The sequence below is a fragment of the Ursus maritimus genome, unplaced genomic scaffold (assembly GCF_017311325.1).
Source record: "Ursus maritimus isolate PB19 unplaced genomic scaffold, ASM1731132v1 scaffold_3, whole genome shotgun sequence".
NCBI classification, from domain to species: Eukaryota; Metazoa; Chordata; class Mammalia; order Carnivora; family Ursidae; genus Ursus; species Ursus maritimus.
The window spans coordinates 86,583,275-86,610,383 of NW_024425563.1; the positions used below are offsets into that span (position 1 = coordinate 86,583,275).

General features: G+C 39.7%; 1 long non-coding RNA gene across 1 annotated transcript; it reads right to left on the reverse strand.

Annotated features, from left to right (window-relative positions):
• Positions 1–230: 230 nt before the first annotated feature.
• LOC121105863 lies at positions 231–27,109 on the reverse strand. The gene is made up of 3 exons (XR_005838629.1): positions 27,012–27,109; positions 25,998–26,086; positions 231–288 (listed from the first exon to the last, which is right to left on the reverse strand). It is a non-coding gene; the product is annotated as an uncharacterized LOC121105863 (long non-coding RNA).

A 27,109-nucleotide genomic window follows, 5' to 3' on the forward strand; every position in this document is an offset into this window, starting at 1 on the left:
GGGCTTCTCAGAGACAATAGCATAAACTGAATCTAAAAGGATGGTCAGACTTCAAATTGGCTGGCAGGCAGGCAGGATGAAGGCACTGCAGACAAGGACAAAGGCCTTGGTGGGGCAGAAAGGGGCAGATGGGGGCACCTGGGTAGCGCAGTCATTAAGGTGTCTGCCTTCGGCTCAGGGCATGATCCTGGCATCCCAGGATCAAGTCCCACATCAGGCTCCGCCGCTGGGAGCCTGCTTCTTCCTCTCCCACTCCCCCTGCTGTGTTCCCTCTCTCGCTGGCTGTCTCTCTGTCACATAAATAATAAATAAAATCTTTAAAAAAAAAAAAAAGATTTAAAAAAAAAGGGGCAGATGTTCAGAGACCAATGAGAACAATCCTGTTGGAGTCTGAGATTCTTCTAAAGCAGTGATTATTACAGATTTGTGATGATAACTAAGGCAGAGTGAAGACCAGTTCCATACTCTTGTGTAAGAAGATCTTACTGACAGCAAAGAATTGGAGACCATTAGCTAGACAATCAAGATGCTAACCACTAAGCGATTTGGTAGAAACAAAACAATCAAGAAAGAAAATCCTAAGCAAAATTCTCTAAGTATATGAATTAATACCCAAAATTGCAGCAATTGAAATCGATGACCAATGACCACTCTAGTGATGCTCTGTTAATGGGGCATTGTTTTCAGCTGCTCAAGCAGGAAACAGAACTCATCATCTGTCCCTCCCTCATCCTCTTTTCTGTGATCCGTCCAGCAGCAGGTGCTCTCGGCTCCGCCTCCACCCTATGCCAAGCCAGCTGGTCTCCACCTTCCACCTAGTCTTCCCGCTTTCTTTCTTAACCTCCTTGCCACCCTCATCCTTCCCACGCAAACCCAATTCCTTCTTTTTATTGTAGCTGAATGTCATCTAAAAATTCTGAATCTAAGCAGTTCATTTTCCTGCTTAAAACATTCCTATCATCCCCACTGTACACAAAATAACATACAGAACCTGTAACATGACCACAGGACCTTGGCGGTCCTGCAATGCCACCCCTCTGCCATCTTTCCTCATGCCCTTTTTCACTAGGTGATTGGGACTTTCTCGTCTCCTGGTTTCTTAAACTAGATTCAATTTCCCCAGGCTCCACTTAGAATGCATTTTGTATCCGTTCTTTTCCTGATTAGCTCCTGGCATAGGTCAAAGCTTGAACAACAGCCTGCTTTGACCAATCCTCCCATCTAAATTTTCTCCCCTGTGTCATTCCTTCTCATAGCCTTTCGTCTTTTATTTCATGGCACTTACACAATTTGTAATTAAAACATGCAACTTTTGTGTTAAAGTTTGACGCATCATGAAAATACGGACCATGTATGTTTGATTCATCACTGTGCACCTGAGCCCAGCAGCACCTGACACCCGAGGTGTTCCACATATAGATTCACAATGCATGCAATGGGAGAATTTCAACTACCTCTCTGGGCGCTACCCTACAATACAGATTCTAGGCTTTGATGATCTCTACCACCAAATTACGTGGCTCGTTTGACTGATTACTTGTAAGTATTCGTATATAGAAAAGGGAAGGGTCACATCCCTCAAGCACAGAAGACAAAATTTGCATTTGTGATAGCTTCAAACTCCCACGGATGACATTTTGACCTACAAAAAGGGCTTACCCTTGAGATACAGTACGTATGGAAGTAGTGGGAAATAAAAGGAAATCAAAACAATACTACAGTGTTTTTTGACTGTAATGTGCCAGGCTTTCTGCCACACCTTTTACAGGCATTCTCTATAATCTCACAGCTATCCTGAATTTAGGTATAATAATCTCCATTTACAAATGAGAAGAGTAAACTCTGAGAGATTATTTGCCCAAAACCTCAGAGCTAGTTGGCAGATGGAATTGATGGAGCAAGGTCTTTTTTAAAATCCACATTTTGCCCAATATAATCTTTGTGAAATTAGAAAACCAGTGTGGAGTTTCCACTTCTATAGATATTTCCCCTTCTGGTTGAAAGGACATTTAGCAATTCTCATCTTATTTTTCGTAAGAACCATAAATGCATTTTGAATAATAAAAAATACAATTCACAAATAAACATTTTCTGATCCCAAAGTTTTGGCTGGAGAAACTTTAGGATTCAAAAAAATCAAATTAAGATAAATTAATAAAGAGTATGTATCTGACCCAAATGATAAAAAATAGCCTTTGACCCATATACTTGGGAAATGCATGTGGCTCCCTGGTATGTGCCAGCGAGTCTGTGGGCTGGGTGAGCAAACATTTAAGCATGAGTAAGAGCAATAATGGCCCCTTTGGAAGTCCTAAATGCACTAGCATGCACTAAAACCATAAATATTCAACGAGATGCAGTACTGGAAAAGAGAGAAACCCAAGTTGACCTGGCATGAAGCAGATGGGACTGAGAGCTTTTGAAACTTCTTCAGACTAGGACATTCTAAGATTCCTGGAAAGGAGATAGTCTGCAAAAATCCAGGAGTCCTGCCAGGTAATCCTGACTTGGGGAATACAATTAAATTCCTTTCTTTACGAGTCTTAAACCAAAGTTCTAAACACCACCAGACTATGTTACAGAGAAATGCCATATTCCCGTTAGAGGGAAAAGTCTTCCTATAAGAATTAAGAGAAACAGAACTACTATAAGCAGGGATTTTATATATTTTATTTATTCTCTGAAGGTGGAATTATTTCTCACTTATGGATGAGGAAGCTGTGGTCTAGATAATTTAATTAATTAACCCAAATTCAAAAAACTTGTAACAGGGCTGGGATTTGAACATAGACTAATTGATTTCAGATACCTCTTTCTTTGGTAGTCAACTGTTGTGCATGGCTGAAGAAAGATTGGTGGATTTATCATCTAATGGGGAAAACTACAGAATCACAAGATTCTGCAGTTAAAAGATAATGTAATTTCAGCACTATGTCATATTTATCTTTGCATCTCTTAACAGTGCCGGATGCCTTATAGATAGATACTCAATGTGTTGGTAGGATGATGGATGGATGGATGGATGGATGGTTGGATGGATGGATGGATGGATGGATGGATGGATGGATGAACTCCCTATTCCTGGGCTATTCCAATTGCCTATCTTTTCCATCTTGAGAGACAATTTCCCAGAGGACAGCAGACAGTAGCCAATAGAATAATATTGTGTCTCTTCCTCTGGGCAAATGCACAGAGGTAAAATAGAAAAAATGTTTAACAATTTATCACTAATTTTTTTAACCACTTTTCTGGGAAGTTAAATAGTCATGTTGATTATTGTAGCTGTTTATGTCCTGTGAATAAAAAGAGCATCTCACCACTTAATTTAAAAAGGTGAACTATACCTTATCCGCAGCTGCTATAGTACAGTGAATGTAGGGAGTTTACTGCGCCTCCTTCTGTTAGGCTGTCCCACCTCCCTTTCTGGTCTCACTCCCTTTGGCAAAGTTCTACACCTAGCATTAGTCCTGGGAAGCCAGCTGTCTTCTCTCTTTCACTCAGTGCCACAGGTTAAATTCTTGCCAAAGCCATCCCCAAGGTGCCCAACCAATTCTGAATGTATCTAAGGTGGGCTTCATGTAAATATCACCATAGATGCTAAAGAACGTTCAATGAGATTCAGCCAGTATTATTCTTTCCTAGTCTTGCCATTGTCTAACACAGACTGGGTACAAGCAATGGGGAAAAGAGACAGCAACTGAGGCCATCATTAGAAGAGCTCCATCTTCATTCTGGTCTCGGCTCCCTTGTGGTCAGCAGAGAGGGTGTTCTTGGGAACAGGCCAGCATCACTATGCTTGCATGTGCATATGTCCTCTCTTCCCCCTCTCCCCCCACCGACATCCACATCTCATCATCATCCTTATTTCTCCCAGGAGACTGTGTTTCCTTCCTTGGTACTTATGTTGGGTCTCTGCAGACTAGATTATTCTCTCTTGGCCAAGGAGAGTCTTATTTCACAGTCTTTTCCAGGAGGAAGTTTTAAATTCTGCTCAGGAAGTGCTTGAGAATGGTAATAAATCTCATCTCTGAGTCTTTTTTTCTTAAAAAAAGTTCCAAGTCATCAATTTGAGATGGTATAATTAGTCATTCTTCTTAGTTACTTGATATTCACAAGCAATATTGTAAGTTCATCCAATGGCAAAGCCTGTGGGTCAGGAGACATGAGAACTAATCGTACCATTCTAAATAGCTCCAGCATCCCAACTATCATTTCCTGCTGGAATCGGAGCAGGCGGAGCATGTGGCCATAGCCAGAGTTGGCAAAAGGGTGGGGGTGGTCAAGAACCCTTTCACCATCACATTCAGGGAAGGAACATGTTGATAAGAGGCAACTCCTATCCCAAGGCTGATTTTGCCTTAAGGAATATAGGTAGGAGACACTCTTTGAAAAGGTAAACCATTTGTCCAATTCTAGGTGAAGGATGGAATGTCTTGTGAAAAACTGAGGGGAATTCACCTCAGAAAATGAGAAGATTATTTAAAGTAGAAAATTACAATAAAACTGTGTGTGTGTATGGAGAGAGACTCTAAATCCTCAATAATAAATAGTCTTCAGAGCACCAAATATGATCTTTCTAACCTTAAAGTTAGAGAGAAGCTATCTCTTGATTTACTCCAAATAGCCAATTATCAGATAAATCTTTTCTCTAGGTCACCACCTTGGTAGAACAACTGATGCTGGCCCTATCATGGGTGAAGAGTGGTCCCCGATAAAGACAGATCCAAGTCCTAACTCCTATACCTACAAATGTGACCGTATTTGGAAATAGGATTTTGCAGACATAATTAAGGATCTTGAGATCATCCTAGATTCAGGGCGGGCCCCAAATCCGATGATTGGTGTCCTTGTAAGAGAAAGGAAAGGGGGATTTAACACACAGACATGGGTAAGAAGAACTGTGAAGACGGAGGCAGACATTGGAGTTAGGCCAGAAGCCAAGGAATGCCAAGAGTGGCCAGCAGCCACCAGAACCTAGAGGAGAAGCACGGAATGGATACATTCGCACAGCCTCCAGAAAGAACTGACCTTGATGACACTTTTATTTTGGACTTCTGTCCTCTAGAATTGTAAGAGAATAAACGTCTGTTGTTTTAAGCCCTCCAGTTTTTTAATTAATGGTAGCAGCCCCAGGAAACAATACAGGCCCCAAACCTCAGGTCTGACTATAGAAGTGAATAGGAAATGACATACAGAAAATACTACTTTGAACTACTGCAGGAACCTGTTTTACCAGGATTTATACAATACTTGAACAAGAATAATTTCTATATTAGACAGAAGGATATGTCTAAATTCTAGCAATCTTATCTGAAAACTTTATGGCATTGAAGTAAGAGGCCAGTGAAAAGACTTATGCTCATACCCTTGGTTGACTTCAGGATGCCTGAGTGGGCCCATTAGGGTTTTATTTGCAGGAAAGCCCCAAAAGCTTGATGAGGACAGTGGTTGGAACCCAGTGGTGCTCGCAGGCATCCTGTAGGATGAATACTTCAAGTGGGTGGAGACTGGGAGCTGCTTCCTCTCCTCTAGGACTATATCCTGGCTGGAGAAGGTACTTGCATTAGGAGAGGAGGAGGAAGTGATGGAGAACAGGCTTAGCCTGCAAAGGGGGACAGTGATGGAATGCAGCCCGGTCTTGTAACTTCTACCTTATTTACTGGCCCTTCCCCTTGTGTCAGGTAGAGAGGGCACAACAGTAGACTGAAATGCATCAAATGATTGATTCAGTGGACAAGTGGAACCAGTGGAAAAGAGGCCGTGAGTATACAGTGGTGCTGCTGGGGACGGATGGGCAGTGGGAGGAGGGTGATTTCCTCACTCGGGGCTTGATGGCCATTGGAGCAGAACACACACTCTATCACGTTATCCCCACATTCGAACATGTGCAGCTAGGCTGACCTGCCGAAACACAGTTCACATTCCATGCTGCTGAGCAAAGCCTGAAGATACCTGCTCCTATGTGACTAAGTCTATAAAATAAATTGTCCTTTAATGTTTAGGGCCTGATGGGTATCTTAAGCCATCTGGCTGGAAAATAAAAAACCTGGAACTCAATCTGACTCCCTCTCTCCTTTGTATCTAGCACCCCTTGGCCAGGTCTTCTTCATTCTGCCTCCATGGTATGTTTAGATCTACCCCTTCCACTCTACTCACGAGTCTATTTCAAGTCTCCCAGTGGGGTTTAGCAACAGCCTCCTTACTCATCTCGCTGCCTCTAGGATCACTCCTTCTAGACTCATCTTTCCCAGGGCTGCCAGAGGGATTCTGCAAAAAAGCAAGTCTGAGCATGTCCCAGCTCTGAGAACCTTCCAGCAGCTGTCAGTTGGCTCCAGCATGTGCTCCCCAAGTCTTGAAAGGTTGAAAGAATCCCCCCACCAGCCCCATTCTTGGGACCAGCCTGACTCTCTATCTCACCTCCTACCTCCTGCCAATTCCCAACTCCTGATACATCTTCCAAATGTTACCCTCCAGCAATATTAATAATCATCTTCTGAACACGCTGTCTCATGTCTATGATTTTTCACATACTTTCCCTGAGTCGGAAAATGCCCTTCTGACTTGCCAACCTGACAAACTCTAGTTAGCTTTCCAAACTCAGCTAAGACCAGACACTTCTCTTAGCTCTCCATCCCACCTCCATCCCACTCTGAATAAATGAACCTCTCCTCCCTCGCTACTACCTCTTTCATTTAAACATTATTCTAGGTGCATGTCACATGGCTTGAGAATTTGAACTTTTTTTATATGCTTCACTTTCCTGTAGAACTGAGGTTTCCTGGGGCACCTGGGTGGCTCAGTCACTTAAGAGTCTGCCTTTGGCCTCAGGTCATGATCCCAGGGTCCTGTCGGACTCTCTGCTCAGCGGGGAGCCTGCTTCTCCCTCTCCCTGCCACTCCCCCAGCTTGTGCGCTTTCTTCCTCTCTCTCTCTCCCCCCCACAACCAAATCAACCAATCAACCCATCAATCTTTAAAAAAAAAAAAAGGAACTGAGGTTTCTTAAGAGTACTGCATACTTACTATGTGATAAATGTTTCTGTCAGTCAAGGAATTTCTACAGTTTCAAGGAACTCCAGACCTCACCTGGTCCTGTTTGTCAGCCAGTTGTATCAGAGTATCAGGATTTGGGGCCTGGGCATCAGCATTTTTAAAGCTAACTGGAAGAAAGGACTTCAAAACCACTGGTAGTCAAGTTTTAAAAACTCTGATCTTATCTATTCACCTATGAGTGGATAGTAACTTTCTGTATACATTCCAGGAAGACAGACATGTCATTACTTTTTTATCTTTTTAATCTATGGGGACACAATGCTAGACCCTCCCTTACCCTATAAAATAGCGTTCCTCTTTAAAATAAACAAATAAAATCAGGATTTAAAAGAAACTTGTGGCTATCAGAATTTATTTTTCAAATACAAGATTGTTTTTGTAATCTTAAAACAGTTTTGAAGTCCTTTTCTGAGCAGCTGATCTTTTATCCCCTGTTTGGCATGATGTTTTCTTAATTTGCTATCTGTTTGAAAAATACTTTCAGCATTACTGTTTCCTAAGAAGTATGGGGTCATGACAGAATGAGCTGGCTAGCAGTTTATTTTTAGCCTAGTGATTCTCATCCAAGATCCATAGCAAGTGGTAATGCTCAACTTCTTTCTCCTAACCTGACACTTTCTATGCCCGTGGGCAAATCATCCTTTTCAGGGAACATCCCATCTCTGAAATGTTTTCATGGCTACAAATATTTCTTAGCTTGCAAGCCGAAGTGAAGCCTTTACCACCCCTACATACAAAACTTTGAGAGGTCCTTTCAGCATGTTGTGTTCTGTATTACGAACAAGGGCATCTGTGTAGGAGGCCATCTGGAAGGAATGATGATTACGAAGATCACTCGGGAATGTTCTGAATCTGAAAAATTGCATGAAAATCCTAAGTTCTGTCATTAATTTAAGAAAACATCACCTTTTTCCTACAAACTTAAATCACTTTTATTTAAAATCTCAGGCCCAAACCAGAATTCATCTGTCTTTTACAATCATCTCCAAAACACATGCCTGGAACAGAACGGAAGCACAGAATGCTGTCTGACTTCTCATTCGCTCCAGGTGTACCGTCACCCATTCCTTCATGATCTTTCTTGCATCCATCCTTTCCTCCATTTCTCCACTGTTCCCCTCATTGCCCCCAAATGTTATCTCCCATTTCTCTACAGCTTCTCTCCCTTCAGCCATGACCAGGACTCACCCTCCTAGCTATAGGAACAAGTCCAGCTAGCTCTCTTTCTTGCTTTCTATGCTGCTGTGACAAATTACCACAAATTTAGCAAATTAAAACCATACACCATTATTCTCTTATGGTTCCGGGGGGTCAGAAGTCCAAAATGACTCTGATGAGGCTAAAACTGAGGTGTGGAGAGGGCTGCATTCCTTCTGGAAGCTCCACAAAGAAACCATTTCCTTTTCTCTTCCAGTTTCTGGAGGCGGCCAGCATTCCTTGGCTCATTGTCCCTTCTTCCTTCTTCAAAGCTCATCGTTCCCATTTCTGCTTCTGTCATTCCATCTTCTTCTACCTCCGACTCTCCTGTCACCCTCCTTTAAAGGCCCTTGTGACTACACTGGGCTCATCCAGATCCTCAAACACAATCTCCACGTGTGAAAGTCCTCAGCTGAATTACATCAGCAAAGTCCTCTTTGACATATAAAGCAACATGTTCACAGCTTTCAGAGATTAGAATGCGAATGCCTTGGGGAGAAGGAGCACTTTTCTCTCTTCTACATGTTCTGAAGATTTCTAGCCAAGAACCATTCTGATCACTTCCTCCTTTTACTGCTAAAATGAACTAAGTTGAATTGTGCCCCCCACCCCTGCCAAATTCATGTCTACTTACAACCTCGGAATGTGACTTTTGGAAATAGGGTCTTTGTAGGCGTAATCAGCTAAGATACAATGAAATCATACTGGACTGGAGTGGGCCCTAAATCCACATGACTGACACCGTTTCAAAAAGAGAAGATTTGGACACAGAGACACAGGGAAGACTTCACGTGACAGCAGAGGTAGAAACAGGAGCAATGAAGCTACAAACCTGAGGATTACTGGCAACCACCGGAAGCTAGACAGAGCCAAAATGGGATTCTTTTCTAGAACTTCAGAGGCAGCATGGCCCTCCCAACAACTTGATTTCAGACTGTTGGTCTCCAGAACTGGGGAGAATAAGTTTCTATTGTTTCAAGTCTCCAGTTTGTGGTACTCTGTTACAGTGGCTCTAAGAAACTAATACAGATGTGTTGAAAAAGAGGTCCCCTATTTTGTTCATGTGCCAGGTTTCACTGGGAGATAGTCTGACATGGTAGCTGACCAGCCCCTAAATGCTTTCTTTGTTCCATTTATAACGTATAAGGATCTTTGTAGATTATTGCCTCTGTGTCTGGGGCTTCTTCATTTGAGGCCCACAGATCGTCTTCTAGCACACAGGAAGTCAAGAGTGTCTAAGTCAGGGGTCAGCAAACAGTTTCTATAAAGGGACAGATAGTAAATATTTTAGGCTTTGTGGACCAAGAAGCAAAATCAATAATGTTATAGAGATACTTAGATAGAGAGAAAGAAACAAATTTCCACACGTTTTTTACCGACAAAATTTAAAACATAATAATAACTTGGTACATTTTTTTGGTAACAAGCCTAGAACGTAATTTTTTGTATAGGTCTATAATGAGTAGAAAAAATTCTTTCTGGGGTGCTAACATTTCATTTAATTGGGGCTCAAATGTAACTGGCGCATCATCATTGCTAACGCTCATCTGGTAACACCGATCTGTAACGAGATTTTACCTCACTATTTCGATTCAAAAATGAATATTGCATCTTTGAAAATGTCTTCTCACACAGGAAAGTCTTGACAAATACTGATATCAATTCATGAGCAGACAATTTTAATTGAGCATACTGACTGCTTGAAAGGCATTTATAGAGTTCTACTAAATTTTTTCTGTTGATATTTGTCTTTTAGCATATCATTACTTTGCAGATTAATCACTTCCAATTGAAGGTAAGATGGAAACTCCTCAATTGCTCAGTTAAATTGATTCTGAAATATGGAAATCTTTGCACTTGCATTTGGGTCCAAAACCTGCTGCTGGAACCCAAGTTTGAACTCAGAAAACATACCCACTGCAAATTTGCATGGAACTGAAGATCTCACTTCTTGTTTTATCTTTTGACACCACTGTAAGTGCATAAGGCAGCCCGAGGCGAACGATGTTAATTGTCAAAATGACTTAGAGCACTCTAAGTTTCTCATACCAGCGTTTGGCTTTGTGATTTCAGTTTGAATTCATTAAAAAACATCAAGAAAGCAGCAAAAACTAATTTTCAGAGCCACTCAGTGTTCAAGAGTGGCAGCTGAAGGCAGTGCTTCTCATTTCAAAAAATTTCAATCTCAGCCCCGAGCTCAAAAAATTGCAATAAAACCTTACCACTGCCATTGAACTGCTGTTTGGCACAAGTCAGGGTATTCAGTTTCTTTTTCTGGCAAAAATTTATGGACCCAACTATGGTTACATCCATGAGAGTAAATGAGTTCAGCAATGGCGCTACTGGATGGAGCTACCCATGATAGATTCAAGTATTTTCTGCCAAGTACCAGCTAATGAATAACACAATAAATAACCACAGGCTCTGAACACTTCACAGTCATTCCATTGCACTGAAAGGCTAAAAGTCTCAAGTTTATTTTCTCTGGACACACTTCTTTGCTGCAATCAATCATAATTTAGTTAACTCACCACTGGAAAGCAGCTTTCCTTGCTTGGCTAACAAGTGGGACACTCAGAAATGTTCTTTGGTAATAGGCTCGTTTTCATTGTATTATTTATTTATTTTTAAAAGATTTTATTTATTTATTTGACAGAGAGAGCACAAACGGGGAGGGGCAGGCAGAGAGAGAAAGAGAGAGAGAGAGAGAAAAGCAGGCTCCCCGCTGAGCAGGGAGCCCAATGTGGGGCTCAATCCCAGGGTCCCAGGATCGTAACCTGAGCCAAAGGCAGACACCCAACCAACTGAGCCACCCAGGAGCCCCCCACTGTTTTATTTTTGTGAAGAAATTCTACTGTGATGAGAAACTGTGTTACGTTTTTCTAATTTTTCTAACCATTGCTTTCCTCTGAGCTAAAGATACTGTGATGATGAGTCTGGCTGACAAGACACTGAATTCTTTTAGTATAACTATGTCATTGCGCAATACACAGAATGCTTTGCCGCCTAATTCTGTGAGAAAATCATGCGAACTCCATTTTGTCTTACAAGCATGATTCGAAGTCCACTTTTCGTTTCTTGTTTTGACTTAATGGATATTTATGGTAAATGTAAATGAATAAATGAGGGGAAGAGAAAGAAAGAAGGAAAGGAAAGAAAGGAGGAAAAGAAGGAAGAAAGAAACAAAAGAAGAAGGAAGGTAGGTGGCAGGGAGGGAGGAAGGGCAAAAGGGAGGGACAGATGTCATCATATGACATTTAAAATTCTGTGGAGCTGTAACTGCACCACTGCAATCTGCAGGGTCCCAAGCATCAGTCCAAAGTGATGAGAGTGCCACACAGACTCTCACAGGACAACTACTCAATTCTGCCAGTATAGCTTGAGAGCATACAGACAAAATGTAAACAAATGAATATGGCTAGTCCCAATAAAACAGTACTTGTGGACAATGAAATTTGAATTTCATGTAACTTTCATGTGTCATACAATTTTTTTATTTTCTAATCATTTATATATATAAGTCACTCTCAGCCTGTCAACCACATAAAAGCAGATGGTATACAAGATGTGGCTGGTGGGTTAGAGTTTGGTGACTCCTCTGTAGGTTCTTCGGTCATTTCCAAAGTTCATCCAGCTCAATATCCTAAGATGCCCTTGAGAGAGCAGTCACTGTCGTCACTTCCTTTGCACCGGGCACCTGTATACTACTGTTACTTGACTATTTCAAACAAAGAGCTATGAGATTTGTTTTAAAACTGAACTTTGTTTTTTACCATTTTGTCTATTTGTTTAAACTTTTGCTGAATTTATTCTTTATTTTATTTCTGTTTGCTAATTGTTTACTTTTTTTTTTTTTTAAGTGACAGCACAGGGGGCGCCCGGGTAGCTCTGTTGGTTAAGGGTCTGCCTTCGGCTTGGGTTCTGGGATTGAGCCCTCGGTTGGGCTCCCTGTTCAGCTGGGAGTCTGCTTCTCCCTCTCCCTCTGCCTGCTGCTCCACCTACCTGTGCTCTCTCTCTCTGTGTCAAATAAATAAATAAAATCTCTAAATAAATAAATTAAATAAATAAATAAATAAATAAATAAATAAATAAATAAAGTGACAGCACAGAGTTGGAAGCCATAGTGCAGTACATTACCTGGGATTTACACAAAGGAGGTTTCCTTTTTGAGCTATTTCATGTCCCAAAATACACATCCCATGACAGTCCCAGAAGGTTCCCAGTCCCAACTTGCAAAGAATTTGAAAGCCATCACTCCCGCCCTCACAACAAGATAAAAACTGAACTGAAAACGAATGACTTCTTAGATCCATCAGAAGACTGAGGTCACATGGCAAACACTAACCAAGCTAACACTAGAGAGACGGGAGAATACAAAGAACCAAGGTTGAGATCAGGTTACTGGGAGCAGAAGACATTAGAGCTAGTAACTGGTAGGAACATTTAAACCATAATTGATGCATTCCTGGAGGCTGAGTGTGGACTAACTTCAGACTTAAAAACCCTGGGGGCTTAGTCTTAGGAAACCTCCACATTTTCATGGGTCTATCTCTAGAAGCCCAACATGCTCTCAAGATAAAAATGGGAGAAAAAAGTTCTCTTGTATCTTTCTGGCACAGAGGGAAGAAGCAAACATTTTTGAACTACACCCTGATTTTCTCCATAACAAAGGCCAACCCTAAAGGGAAACTATCAGAGGCTTAGCCACCTGGTGAGAGGGCAATTAAGACAACTCCTGTCCCCTCTAGCCTTCCTATCTCCTCTAAGAGGAGAAAAAAGGCTGAGAAATGCTTCAGAGGGTCATAACCTAGAGACTGGGACCACTAAAAAAAATTGAGATTTAATATAAAATTATAACATTTTCCTGCTCTCTTTTACCACATCACCTGGGCTCTAATATAATAAAAATAGATTACAACAGAGAGAAACACAAGACACAAACTCTGTTTATGAAGAAAGTCTTAGGGAAACCCAAAGACAATAAGTTGGGGTGGGGGATGGGCACCAAGTGGGGAAACAAAGAAACTTAAACCTCTGGAACCTATAGCTACAGAAAACATTAAACACAGCCAGTCTAAAAAGACAAAACAAGCATCAGAACCTGAATTAAAGATGGCATCGATTTTGGAATTTAAAGGTAGGGAGTTTAACTATGACTAATATGTCAAGGACTCTAATGGAAAAAGAAAAAGCAGACAACATCCAAGAACAGATGGGTAATGTAAACAGAAATGAAAATTGTAAGAAAGAAAGAAAACACCTTATCTATAGAGAAAAAAAGATAAGAATTACATAGGATATCTCTTCAGAAACCATGCAAGCAAGAAGACAGTGTAATGGAATATTTAAAGTGTTGAAAGGACAATTGAGAATTTTATATCCAGCAACATTATCTTTCAAAATTGAAGGAAAAACACTTTCTCAAACAAAAATGGAGGGACTTTATCACTACTAGGCCTGCTTTCAAGAAATGTTAAAGGTCTTTAGAGAAAAGGAAAACTACATAGATCAGAAAGTCAAATCTACATTAAAAGAAGATTAGAGAAGGAATAAAAGAAGATAAAATAAAGTCTTTCATTTTTCTCATTCCTAATCAATCTAATAGATAACCTTTCATTTAAAGTAATAACAGCAGCAATATATTGGGTGATTATAGCATGTGGATAAGTGAAGCAGATGACATCAGTATTAAAAGGGACGGGAGGGAGGAATCGGGAACGCTCTGTTGTAAGTTACCTGCACTACCTGTGAAGTCGTATAGTGTTATTTAAAAGTGGACTTTGATTAGTTGTAAATGTGTAACGCAAACAAAAAGGAAACTATTACAACTTTTTAAAACAGAAGTATAATCAAGACGCTAAGAGAAAGAAAAAAAGGAAATAATATAAACTACTCAATTAGAATCAGATAAGGCAGAAAAAAGGGAAAGATTAAAAAGAAGCAAAGTATAAATGCAGTAAATACAAAAAAAGTTACAAATGTTATATTAATCCAACTATATCAACAATCACATCAAATGTGAATGGTCTAAATATCCCAATTAAGAATCAGAGATTGTCAGAGGAAATACAAAAACAAGATCCAACTACACATTGTCTTCAAGAAACTCACTTCAAATATAAAGATACAGATAGATTAAAGGTAAAAGGATGAAGATATACCATGGTAACACTAATTAAAAGAAAGCTGGAGGGGCGCCTGGGTGGCACAGCGGTTAAGCAGCTGCCTTCAGCTCAGGGTGTGATCCCGGCGTTATGGGATCAAGCCCCACATCAGGCTCCTCTGCTATGAGCCTGCTTCTTCCTCTCCCACTCCCCCTGCTCGTGTTCCCTCTCTCACTGGCTGTCTCTATCTCTGTCAAATAAATAAATAAAATCTTTAAAAAAAAAAAAAAAAGAAAGCTGGAGTAATTATATTAATTTCAGGCAAAGCAGACTTCAGAACAAAAAAATTCAGAGAGTAAAGAGGGTCATCATATAATGATAAAGGGGTCAGTTCTCCAAGAAGATGTAACAATCCCTAACTTATCTATACCCAACAATAGAGTATCAAAAAATTTAATGGAAAAACTCATAGAACTTCAAGGAGAAAGAGAAAAATCCATTATTATAGTTGGAGACTTCAACACCCCTCTGTCAGTGATTGGCAGCTCCAGAAGCATATAGGTAAGGATACAGGTGAACTAAACAACAGCATCAATTAACCAGATCCAACCGATATGTACAGAATATTTCATCCAATAGTTGATCAAACATTTTTCTCAAGTTCGCACAAAACATTCACCAAGACAGACCACATTCTGGGCCATAAAACATGTCTGAGCAAATTTGGAACAGAAACCATACAAAATATGTTCTCAGGCCACACTGGAATTAAACTGGAAATCAATAACCAAAAGATACCTGGAAAAATCCCCAAATATTTGGAGATTGAACAACACACTACTAAATAACACACAGGTCAAAGAAGGAATTTAAAAGTAGTTTGGACTTGACTGCAGCTGTAGCAACTCCTTACTAGACACATCTCTGGAGGCAAGGGAAACAAAAGCAAAAGTGAACTACTGGGACTTCACCAAGACAAAAGCTTCTGCACAGTGAAAGAAACAATCAACAAAACAAAAAGGCAGCCTGTGGAATGGAGAAGATATTTGCAAATGACATGATGGATAAAGGGCTAGTATCCAGAATCTATAAAGAACTTACCAAACTCAACACCCAAAAATAAATAAGCCAGTTAAGACGTGGGCAGAAGACATGAACAGACATTTCTCCAAAAAAAGGCATACAAATGGCAAACACACACGTGAAAAAATGCTCCATATGACTCAACATCAGGGAAATACAAATCAAAACCACAAGATACCACCTCACACCTGTCAGAATGGCTAAAATTAACAACACAAAAACAACAGATGTTGGTGAGGATGCAGAAAAAGGGGAACCCTCTTACACTGTTGGTGGGAATGCAAACTGGTGCAGCCACTGTGGAAAACAGTATGGAGGTTCCTCAAAAAGTTAAAAATAGAGCTACCCAATGACCCAGTAATTGCACTACTAGGTATTTATCCAAAAGATACAAAAATACTGATTCAAATGGGCACATGCACCCCAATATTTACAGCAGCAATGTCCACAATAGCCAAACTATGGAAAGAGCCCAGATGTCCATCGACAGATGAATGGATAAAGAAGATGTGGTGTATATATATATATACAATGGAATATTACTCGGCCATCAGAAAGAATGAAATCTTGCCATCCGCAATAACTGGATAGAACTAGAGGGTATTATGCTAAGCAAAATAAGTCAGAGAAAGACAAATATCAGATGATTTCACTCATGTAATTTAAGAAACAAAACAGATGAACATAGGGGAAGGGAAGGAAAAATGAAATATGATAAAAAACAGTGAGGGAGACAAACCCTAAGAAACTCTTGACTACAGAGAACAAACTGAAGGTTGATGGAGGGAAGTGGGCGGGGCATGGGCTAAATGGGTGATGGGGATTAAGGGGGCACTTGTTGTGATGAGCACTGGGTATTACATTAAGTGATGAATCACTAAATTCTACTCCCGAAACTAATACTGCACTATATGTTGACTAACTTTAAATAAAATCTTGGAAGAAAAAAAAGTAGTTTGGACTACATGAAAATGAAAATACAATGTATTAAAATGTGTGAGAGGCAGTGAAAGCTAAGAGTGAAACTTACAGCATTGAATGCATATATTAGAAAAGAAGAAAGATCTTACAGGAGTAGCCTAAATTTCCACCTTAGGAAACTAGAGGAGGAGGTACAAATGAAGGCTGAACCAAGCAGAAGAAAATAAATAATAAAAATTAGAACAGGTATCAGTAAAATGAAAGACAGGAAATTAGAAAAGAAAATCAACAGAGGCCCCGAGTTGGGCTCCCTGCTCAAAGAAGAGTCTGCTTCTCCCTCTTCCTCTCCCTCGCCCTTCCCCCCACCCACTTGTGTGCTCTCTCTCTCAAATAAATAAATCAAATCTTTAAAAAAAAAAAAAAAAGAAAGTCAATAGAGAATCAAAAGCTGGTTCTTTGAAAAGATCAATAATATTAATAAACCCCTAGGAAGGCTATCCAAAAAAAAAAAAAAAGGCACAAATTGCTAATATCAGAAATGAAAGCGGGGGAACCACTACTAATTCCATAGACATCAAAAGGATAATAAAAAATGTTATGAACAACTCTATGCCCCCAAATGTCATAACTTAGATGAAAGAGATCAATTCTTTAAAAGACACAAACTACTAAAACTCACACAAGGAAAAATAGATTAATTAGATAGGTCTATACATATTAAAAAATACAATCAAGAATTAATAACCTTCCAAAAAGAAAAGTACCAGGTCCGGATGCTTTCACTGATGAATTCTACCAAACATTTAAAGGAAAAATGACGCTAGTCCTCTACAATCTCCTCCCGAAAATAAAAGCAGAGGGAATACGTCCTAACTCATTCTAGGAGGCCAGCATTCACAAAACAAGATAAAGACATTATAAGAAAGGAAAACCAGAGACCAGTATCGTTCATTTACACAGATGCAAAATCCCCAATAAAATGTTAGCAAATCAAATCCAACAATACATAAAAAGCATTATACACCCATAACCAAGTCTGCAAGACTGCCTCAATATCCAAAAATCAATTAGTGTAATCCATCACAACAACAGGCTAAAGAAGAAAAATCATATGATCTTAACAAGAGATGCAAAGAAAACAACTGGCAAAACCTAACACCCATTGATAAAAAGTAAAAAAATACTCTCAGTAAACTAGGAATACAGGGAGACGTAACTTGATAAAGGACATGTCTATTTAAAACACACACACACACACACACACACACACACACACACACAGCCTAAGACTCCAGGTCATGGTGAAAAATGATCTGAAATCACACTGTCGCTAATTACAAAGAGGCCAGCTAGGTGGAAGACACTAGGAAAGATCACCTTTCCTGTAATAACTTCCTGGGCTTACTTACCAAACAAAAAACACCTGTTGGTTCCACCATTTTGTATGCTACCATTTCTTAGAGTGGGATCAATAGCCCCCCAGTAAACAAGTCCCTACCCTCATCCCTCAAATCACTTCTTTGGATTCTCCATGCAGTGATCCCTTCTTTATTATTACTATTAATAATTTTCATTTATTTATGAGAGAGAAAGAATGAGCCAGGGGAGGGTCAGATGGAGAGGGAGAAGCAGTGTCCCCACTGAGCAGGATTATGACCTGAGCCAAAGGCAGAAGCTTAACCCAGGCACCCCAGTGATCTCTTCTTACATATCTTTTTACTTCCTGTGATATTAGACACCCACTCCTCCCAAACCTTAAGCCCTCTTTACCAACGTCTCCATTTAACTTAAACTCATTCCCAAGATACAACCTTATTATGGGCCTTCTCTACGTAAAAACACAATCCACCTGATTTTGAATAAAAACAACTCAAAAGCAGGATGCTTGCTCATCCTTCCCTATCCCTGCGTCTGGAGCCTGTACTGATGAAGATGATGACGCTGTAACATATCTAGAGCAGCTCTGATCTGTTGACTCCTCCTGGTCCTGCTGCAACACTATTGATTAATTAACAGTTTGTGATCCCATCTTTAACTGGGAGCAAGTATTCAGACTATACTAAATCTCACAGTACTGAATGGTACATTCATATTGTCAGAGGGAAGTCATGTGCCACCTCAGAGTTCACTCAGAGCTACTCAGAGTTAATAATGAATTACTCATGGCCAAAATAGTCCCTGGAAAGGGCATTTCTGTCTTTATATTCTGTTTCTTTTTTTCCTTTTTATATTCTGATTTTTTTTTTTTTTTTTTTTTGCAAATCCAGAAGTGCATAATGGATGATGCTACAAATCTTAAGTTTTTAGTCATTTATTTAGACATGAGTTTCAAAACCATGGCTGTCTAGACAGTAAAAAATGGCTGGCTGCTCAGAGTTTCCAATTTCCATAAATGCGAATTAATAGGAAGAGAAAGCTAAGGACACAAGCCTGACAGCATGATGTTGCTGGAACCCCAAGGATGGGCCATCGCCTAGTTGAGAGTCAGCAGGAACAAGTTAGCTTTAGACGGTTAATCTACAGGAGCTTCTTAAATATAGCTTCCATATGGACTCCACATAAGAAATAAACGGCAAGAGAAGTAAAACAGAATCACAGCAATCAAAGCAGTCTGTGGAGTAGAGAAGACACCCAAAGAGATAATGTATGGTTGTACAAGTTGTACACTTACAGCTTTTGGGGTTACCATTCACACTGTAGTCCATATAAATCATGCCTTCTAGAATTGTGCAGTGCACAACTTGTGCAACTATAAGCAACAACCTGAAAACATCCTGATGCTAGTATTTAATAACAAATGCATGGCCATAAAGAGCACGAATTTATGTCTAAGGTTATAAGCTTTATAAATTGGATTTATTTAAAAGAAAAAATTCAATAAATTGGACTTCAACAATATTTAAACTTTTGATGTGTAAAAGACACTGTTAAAAGAACAAAAAGACAAGCTACAGACTGGGAGAATATTTGCAAACCATATACCCAACAAAGGTCCCATATCCAGAATATCATATATTGAAGTTCGTGAAAAGATGCTCAACATCATTAGGCTTTAGGGGAAACGCAAATTAAAACCACAATGAGATACCACTATACACCTACTGAAATAATTTCTTTTTAAGGCAATACCAAATACTTGCAAGGATGCAGACCAGCTGCAACCTTCATGCACTGCTGGTGGGAACACAAAATGCTACATCCATCCACCTTGGAAAATAGTTTGGCAGTTTCTCATAAAGTTAAACATACACATCATATGACCCATTAATCCCACTCCTAGCTATTTACTCTAAGATGTGAAAACGTATGTTTATACAAAAACACGCACACAAACGTTTACAGCAGTTCTACTCCTAACTGCCAAAACGGAATAACACAAATGTCCTTCAGGAAATAGCTACACGAAGCCCAGTATGTCCATACAATGAAATACTAAGAAATTGATATACTGTAAAAGGCATTCTGTTGAATGAAAGAAACCCATCTCAAAAAGTTAACTAAAGTAAGGTTCCATTTATATGACATTACAGATGGAGATGGGCGGTTGTCAGGACTTAGCGGTGGGGCAGGGGTTGACCACAACATGAGGGAATTCTGGGAGGTGACGGAACTGTTCCACAGTATGACTGGGGTGGTGTCTACGTGACTCTATACATTTGTTAAAACTCAAAGCACTATACGCCAAAAAGAAAGTTATTTTCATAGAATATTAATTAAATGACAAAAACATTTTTTTTTAAATCCCAAGCTTCCTCATCTCTCCATTTCCTGCCCCTCACATCAGCCCTGTCATTTTCAGTTCTCCTGGCCAACTTTAATAACTCCTTACTGGATTTCCTCCCAATTACAATCTTCAAATCTGTTTTTCTAATTAATTAATTACAAAATTAACTACTGTACAAAAGGTTATGAAGAAAAAAAAAAGTCAGTCACAGATCTAAACAGCTGCACCCCCTTTAGACTAAGCATGTACCCACTCCCTATGGTATCTCTGAAACTGAGACCCAATGTGAAATCAAAATAAGCAGCCAAAGTAACATGGGTTTGTGGTATGTTACACACTTACCCCATAGTTCAACAAAAGCAAAGAAAACTTGACTGTCATTCTGGAAAGAGTTTTTTTCTTATACCCAGCCCATCTTGGTCACTTCTGGTTCATTTCTGGTCTCCTGCTCTGAACATGGTGCCCACTGCCTCTAGTAGGTGCTAACCTAATTCTAGCTGAGTTGAATTTCTAGCTGTTTCAACTCAGTAGCTTCTTTATCCTGTTGGCTTTGTCATGCGACGTGGAGCAAAAGTCAGTGAAAGAATTAATACCCCAGGCCAGGCATGACAATACTACGCCTGGCAAAGAGCAACACCTCCCAGAGAGAGCAACTATTAAAAAATGAACTGTCTGTTTAGGAAACATGAGCCAGAAGAAAGAAGAAATAGAACTTCCCAAAGGAATGCTTAAAAAAAAAAAAAAAGCAAAAAAAAAAAAAAAAAAAAAGCACCAGAGTTAAAAAGTGAAGAAAAGTAAAACAAAAGAATTTCATCTCAATGTTATTGCAGGTGTTTCTGGTTTGACTAGATGAACCTGAGGCGAATGATTTCAAAAGTACAACAAAAAAACGTTTTTAAATGTGCATTGTTATAATTTAGCAGGAAATCAGAGCTGCAGAAAACTACCTTTATGTGGGAATAATTAGTACACCAGAGCTACTCAGAGGAAACTCACTCACTGCTCTAACTGACGCTCAGGTGGTGCTGATGATTCTATCACCCAAAACTAATTAAAGGTCTTAAAAAGGAGGAGGGAACCCGCACAGGAAAACAGAGATGACTGAACAGATGGGGTGGCTCAAGGGCTCAGTGAAACGGGAAGCCTTCATGGCAAAGTGAACAATTAGCCTGAGAATGCAGGCAGTTCAGGCACACACACAGGCCTCCAGGTCCCCTGGCCTGAGAGATGGGGATACACGGAGCAAAGGGATGAACTGACTGACAGCGACTGACCACTTCCTCTGGGTGCGTGAGCGGACAGGAGCCGCCCAAATGCCCCCCTGGGCAGAAGAAGAATTGAGGCCATAGGAGGCTTTGTAATCTGCTCAAGGTCACACAGCTAAGAAAGTTCCGGAGATGGCCTTTAAACACAGGCACTCTGACTCCTTAGTCCATGACCTTCACCATCACATGCTATGTGTCAAGTATGCAAAACCAGGGGTGCCTGGGTGGCACAGCGGTTAAGCGCCTGCCTTCGGCTCAGGGCGTGATCCCGGTGTTACGGGATCGAGCCCCACATCAGGCTCCTCCGCTATGAGCCTGCTTCTTCCTCTCCCACTCCCCCTGCTTGTGTTCCCTCTCTCGCTGGCTGTCTCTATCTCTGCCAAATAAATAAATAACAGATTTAAAAAAAAAAAAAGTATGCAAAACCAAGCCTTGGTAACCCTTTTACCATCTTTGATAACCAGTTTCACAAGTACAAGTCTTGGCCTCTGTTCAGAAAATTTCTACCTGCAACCCTCTCTTTCAGAATTTACTCGTTTTCAGAGCTCTGGTCTTTGAGCTGGGATAATATGCAAAATACATTTAAAAATCAGTAATTGGTTAACATATTAGTATATTATCCCTTGATCTTAGCAATGTATTTACAACTCTCAGAAATATAACGTTATAATAAAAGAGCTCTAATTTCACACATGGAAGCAAAACCCTGGAGGAGAAATTTTGGGGCCAGCACACGATTTTCTTTAGTCATTCATCCTCACCCCATAAAAGCCAGAAAATAGAAGAAACAGAACTTCCCAATGGATGCTTTAAAAAACTGCACTGCAGTTAAAAATCGAATTTTTTTTTTTTTTTTTTTTTTTTTTTTACTGTGTTAGGTTTGCTAGTAAGTTTCCTTTAGGTTGCAAGAAACAGAGATCCACTCAAGTTGTCTTAAGTAATGAGGGTTTATTGTAAGGGTAGATGCGGAAGTAGAAGGTACAGGATTCTCAACTTCTGGACTAAACCACATGGAAAAAGAGGAACCACAACACAGGCTTTTTTATATTTAGGAGAAGGAAGGGAAAAACGAAGGGGGGAAATCAGAGGGGGAGACCAACCATGAGAGACTATGGACTCCAGGAAGCAAACTGAGGGTTTTGGGGGGGGAGGGGCTAGCCTGTTGATGGGTATTAAGGAGGGCACGTACTGCATGGAGCACTGGGTATTATACACAAACAATGAATCATGGAACACTACATCCAAAACTAATGATGTACTACATGGTGACTAACATAATTTAAATATATATATATTAATATATATAAATTATATACAAATTATACGTAAATATATATTTATATACATATAAATATATGCAAATATAAATTATATGTTATAGTTATATATACAAATGTTTTATTATATAATAAAATAAAAATATATAATATATGTGATATAAATATATATATTAATAAAAGGTCTATTCAGCAAATAGTGCTAGAAAAACTGAATGCCACACAGGAAAAAAAATAAATCTCAACATTACTTCAGATCATACACAAAAATTAATTGAAAATGTATCATAGACCAAAACCTGAAAGCTAAAACTATACAATTTCTACATAAAACCATCCTACAGAAAATTTCTACCATAAATCATTGTGACTTTGGGACAAAGACTTCCTAGATAAGACACGAAAAACATAAACCATATTCGTTTCTTGTGACAAATGAACCATATTTACATTAATACAGGGAAAGTGGGTTGGGGTGTATGAGATCTCTTTGTGTTATTTTCACAATTTCTTTTATAAATCTAAAACTATTCAAACTAAGAAGTTCATTACAAAAAAGTATGAACCATAAAATTAAAAATAGCTAAGCTGATAAAATAAAAACTTGTGCTCATTAAAAAGACACTATTAGGAAACTGAAAAGACAAGCCATAAACTAGGAAAACTATCTGCAAATCACATATCTGACAAAGGAATTATATACAGCATATATAAAGAACTCTCAAAACTCAATAAAAAACCAACTACATTTTAAGAGCTTTAAAATAGACATTTCACTAGAGAAAATATATGGATCGCTTATAAGCACATGGAAAGATACTTGGCATTAATTACTAGGAAAATGAGAGTTTTGGATATAGTGTTCCATGATTCATTGTTTGTTCATTACACACCTACTAGAATGGCTAAAATTTTTAAACAGACAATTCCATGAGTGTAGAGGATGAAAGCAATTGGAACTCTCATTACTGGTAGGAATGCAAAATGGTATAGACACTCTTTAACAGAGATAGCATTATCTTAAACTTACACTCACCCTATGACCCAGTAATCTTCCCATGGTGTCTACCCAAGAGAAATAAAAATGTTATGTCGTCTACTCAATGGTTCACCATCCCCAGAACCTGGAAACAATTCAAATGTCTGTGGCCCAGTGATTGAACAAATGTCTATACAATGTCATGGCGCTCTACAACAGAAGGAGTGAAGGGACGCCTGGGTGGCTCGGCTGGTTAAGCAACCAACCCCTGATTTCAGCTCAGGTCATGATCTCAGGGTTGTGAGACCAAGCCCCACATGGGGCTCCGTGCTGGGCATGTGTGGAGCCTGCTTAGGATTCTCTCCCGCTCCCTCTGCCCCTCCCCCTTCCTTCCCTCTTTAAAAAAAAAAAAGAAAGAAAGAAAGGAATGAAATACTGATGTGCACAATACAGGTAAATCTCAGAGATGAAGGAAGCCAGATGCACGGGGCAACATACTGCAGGATTCTATCTACCTGACATTCTGGAAAACACAAAACTGTAGTTTGCCAAGGACTGAGAGCAGAGGAAGAGTATTGGCTACAAAGGACAAGAGGAAACTTTTTGGGGTGGTAGAGTCTGTATCTCGACTGTGGTGGTTATTAAATGACTGTACACATTTGTCAAAACTAATCAAAGTATATACCTGAACAGGGAACATTATACTGTATGTAAATCATACCTCAGACTACTTTGGTTAAAAGAAAACTGGGAATGTATCTCCTATATTACTACTTCACATACTTTACATACTTCTTCCCTTTTTTCATTTAACATCAGAGCACCAAATGGGCTATAGAAACGGGACTTTAACGACCACATGCAATTTCACGGTGTGGGTATATTGTGACATGATCATTGTCCCACTACTGGATGTTGTTCGTTTCCAGTTTTCCTATGTATGATCTTACATGAACATCTCTGTACACCAGTTTAGTCTTTAATCTCTGATTATTGCATTAGAACAAAATTCCAGATGTGAAATTACTGAGCTGAAGCATGTGCAGCAGATTAAGTTTCTGAATATTTATTGTCAATTTGCTCTCCAGAAAAGGCGGAGAACAGCTTCCATGCCCATCATGTAACAGTGGGTCTATCTTAGAAGTCTTCAATACATCTTTTTATAAAATATGAAGCAATCATACAAGACTTACTCTACACATCTGAGGGACACAGCACCCCGTCAGATCTAGAACGCCAAACTGAAACATCAGAAAAAGGTCTATGGGGGAGTGAGAAAATGAACAAATCTACAGAAAAGAGGACCCTCTGTGAAATTTCCAGGAGCCCTTTTTAAGCACAGTTTTCTCTAACAACATTTTTTCTCAAGAAGAGAGATTAGTTTTTCCATTTATAATATATTATTTTGTGTAATAGAGAACAATTAGCAAAATAATTGATCGGAATCCTTTTTTTTAAAAAAGATAGTATTTATTTGAGAGAGCACAGGAACGGGGGGAGCAGCAGAGGGAGAGGGAGAAGCAGGCCCCTGTTAGAATCCTAATTATGCTCCTATTTTCAAGAGCAATCATGTACTTCAACCAAGATCTCCCTCTCCTTTTACCCATCAGTGCTACTCAGTCAGAATGCTGGAATTTTGGGGCACCTGGGTGGCTCAGCCAGTTAAGCATCTGCCTTCGGCTCAGGTCATGATCCCAGGTTCCTGGGACTGAGGCCCGCATCGGGCTCCTTGCTCAGTGGGGAGCCTGCTTAAAAAAAAAAAAAAAAAACCAAAAAAAAAAAAAAAAAAGAACGTTGGAATTCTGATAATCATCTTTCACCATAACAAATACCGCATTCCACAACAGAATCCTAGACTGACAATATTTTTTCCATGTGCTGGTTCCTATCTTCAAAGCACAGTTTATGCTAATAGAGGACTCCTTTATATTAGAAACAGAAAAACCTTATGCATTAATTTTCTAGTGATGTCTCTATTCAGACATTAGCTCTGCCATTACTAAGATAAACATGGCTTACCAAACACTGTAACTAACAAGTGACCAAAACAAAAGACCTAAACCCGGACAATGTTAAATTCAGTTTCAAAATGTCCTCATGGTGAATGAATCACATTTCTGAACCTTGGCCATCTGATCCTGGAGTTCCAATCATCATTTTCCATCACTGCCTTGAAAGATGAACACTGTCTGTCTGAATAATTCTATCGGAAACCCTCTTCTCTCAATGACTCATGCAGATGGGAATTTTGATTGTACAGAATTCATGTAAAACTTTAACCTGCGTCATGAAATTCTAGAATAGAAAGAACCCTATGTCGCTAAAATCCTCACAGTGGGTTGGTAGTTGTGCTGACTGTGAACTCAGCTTCCAAACCCTTCACTTTCTGTACTCACCCCATCCCGCCTTGCTCTCTGCTCCACTCCGACTGGAATAATTCATTTGACTGTACGTTTCAGGTTTCTCCTGCCAGAATGCTCCATCTCTGAAATGAATAAAAAATCACACCAATAAATACAGAAAAACAAAATGATCGTTGCCAGAGGGGAGGAAGATAGGAGGATGGGCGAAATGGGTGAAGGGGAGTGGGAGGCACAGGCTTCCAGTGATGGAATGAATAAGTCATGACGATAGAAGGTACAGTGCAGAGAATATAGTCAATGATACTGTATCAGCGTTGCGTGGGGACAGATGGTAGCCATGCTTGTGGTGAGCACAGCATCATGGACAGAGTTGTCAAATCACGATGTTGCATACCTGAAACTAGTTTAACACTGTGTATCAACTATACTCAAAAAAAAAAAAAAAAAATCACACCATGAAGGTGCCATTCCAGACCATCTTTAATATTCCATTACGTCTTCTGGGATTCAGAGACAAAAGCCAACTTCTAAAATCAAAGAAACATATTTAGAAGGATTTTTTTAAACAATGCACTTCAAGTTCTAGGTCTCATTTTATTATTTATTAACATTATTATTTTTTTAGGACTTCCTTTTATTTTTAGGAAAATGCCCCATGATTTGAATCATTTAAAAATGATTTGAATAGGCAATCAGAATAAATATCACACCCCCCTACTGTGATCTCCTTTCCTTCTCTCTCTCTCTCTCTCTCTCTCACACACACACACACACACACACACACACACACGCATATCTATTTCCCACAGACTGTCAGGAACATACACAAGGTGCCCTATCCCCGAGGCCATTGCCAGTACACAAAATCCACCAGCACTCAGGACCAGACATCCTGACCAAGGCCAGCCCAGAACAAAATAGAAGGAAACAAAGCGTCCCTCAAACCCACTCTCCTGCCGCTTCCCTGTTCTCTCTGCTGCCAGGTCTCCCTGCCTCCCACCCGACTTCGCTATCACAGCCCATTCTATAAGCACCTGAGAAACCTACCTTGTGTTTGATTCCTGCAGCAAAACACAATAAATGTCCAAAAAGGGCTAAGCCCTCCTAGGCAAATGAGTCAGCAGAAAAAAACACTAGACTGAGAA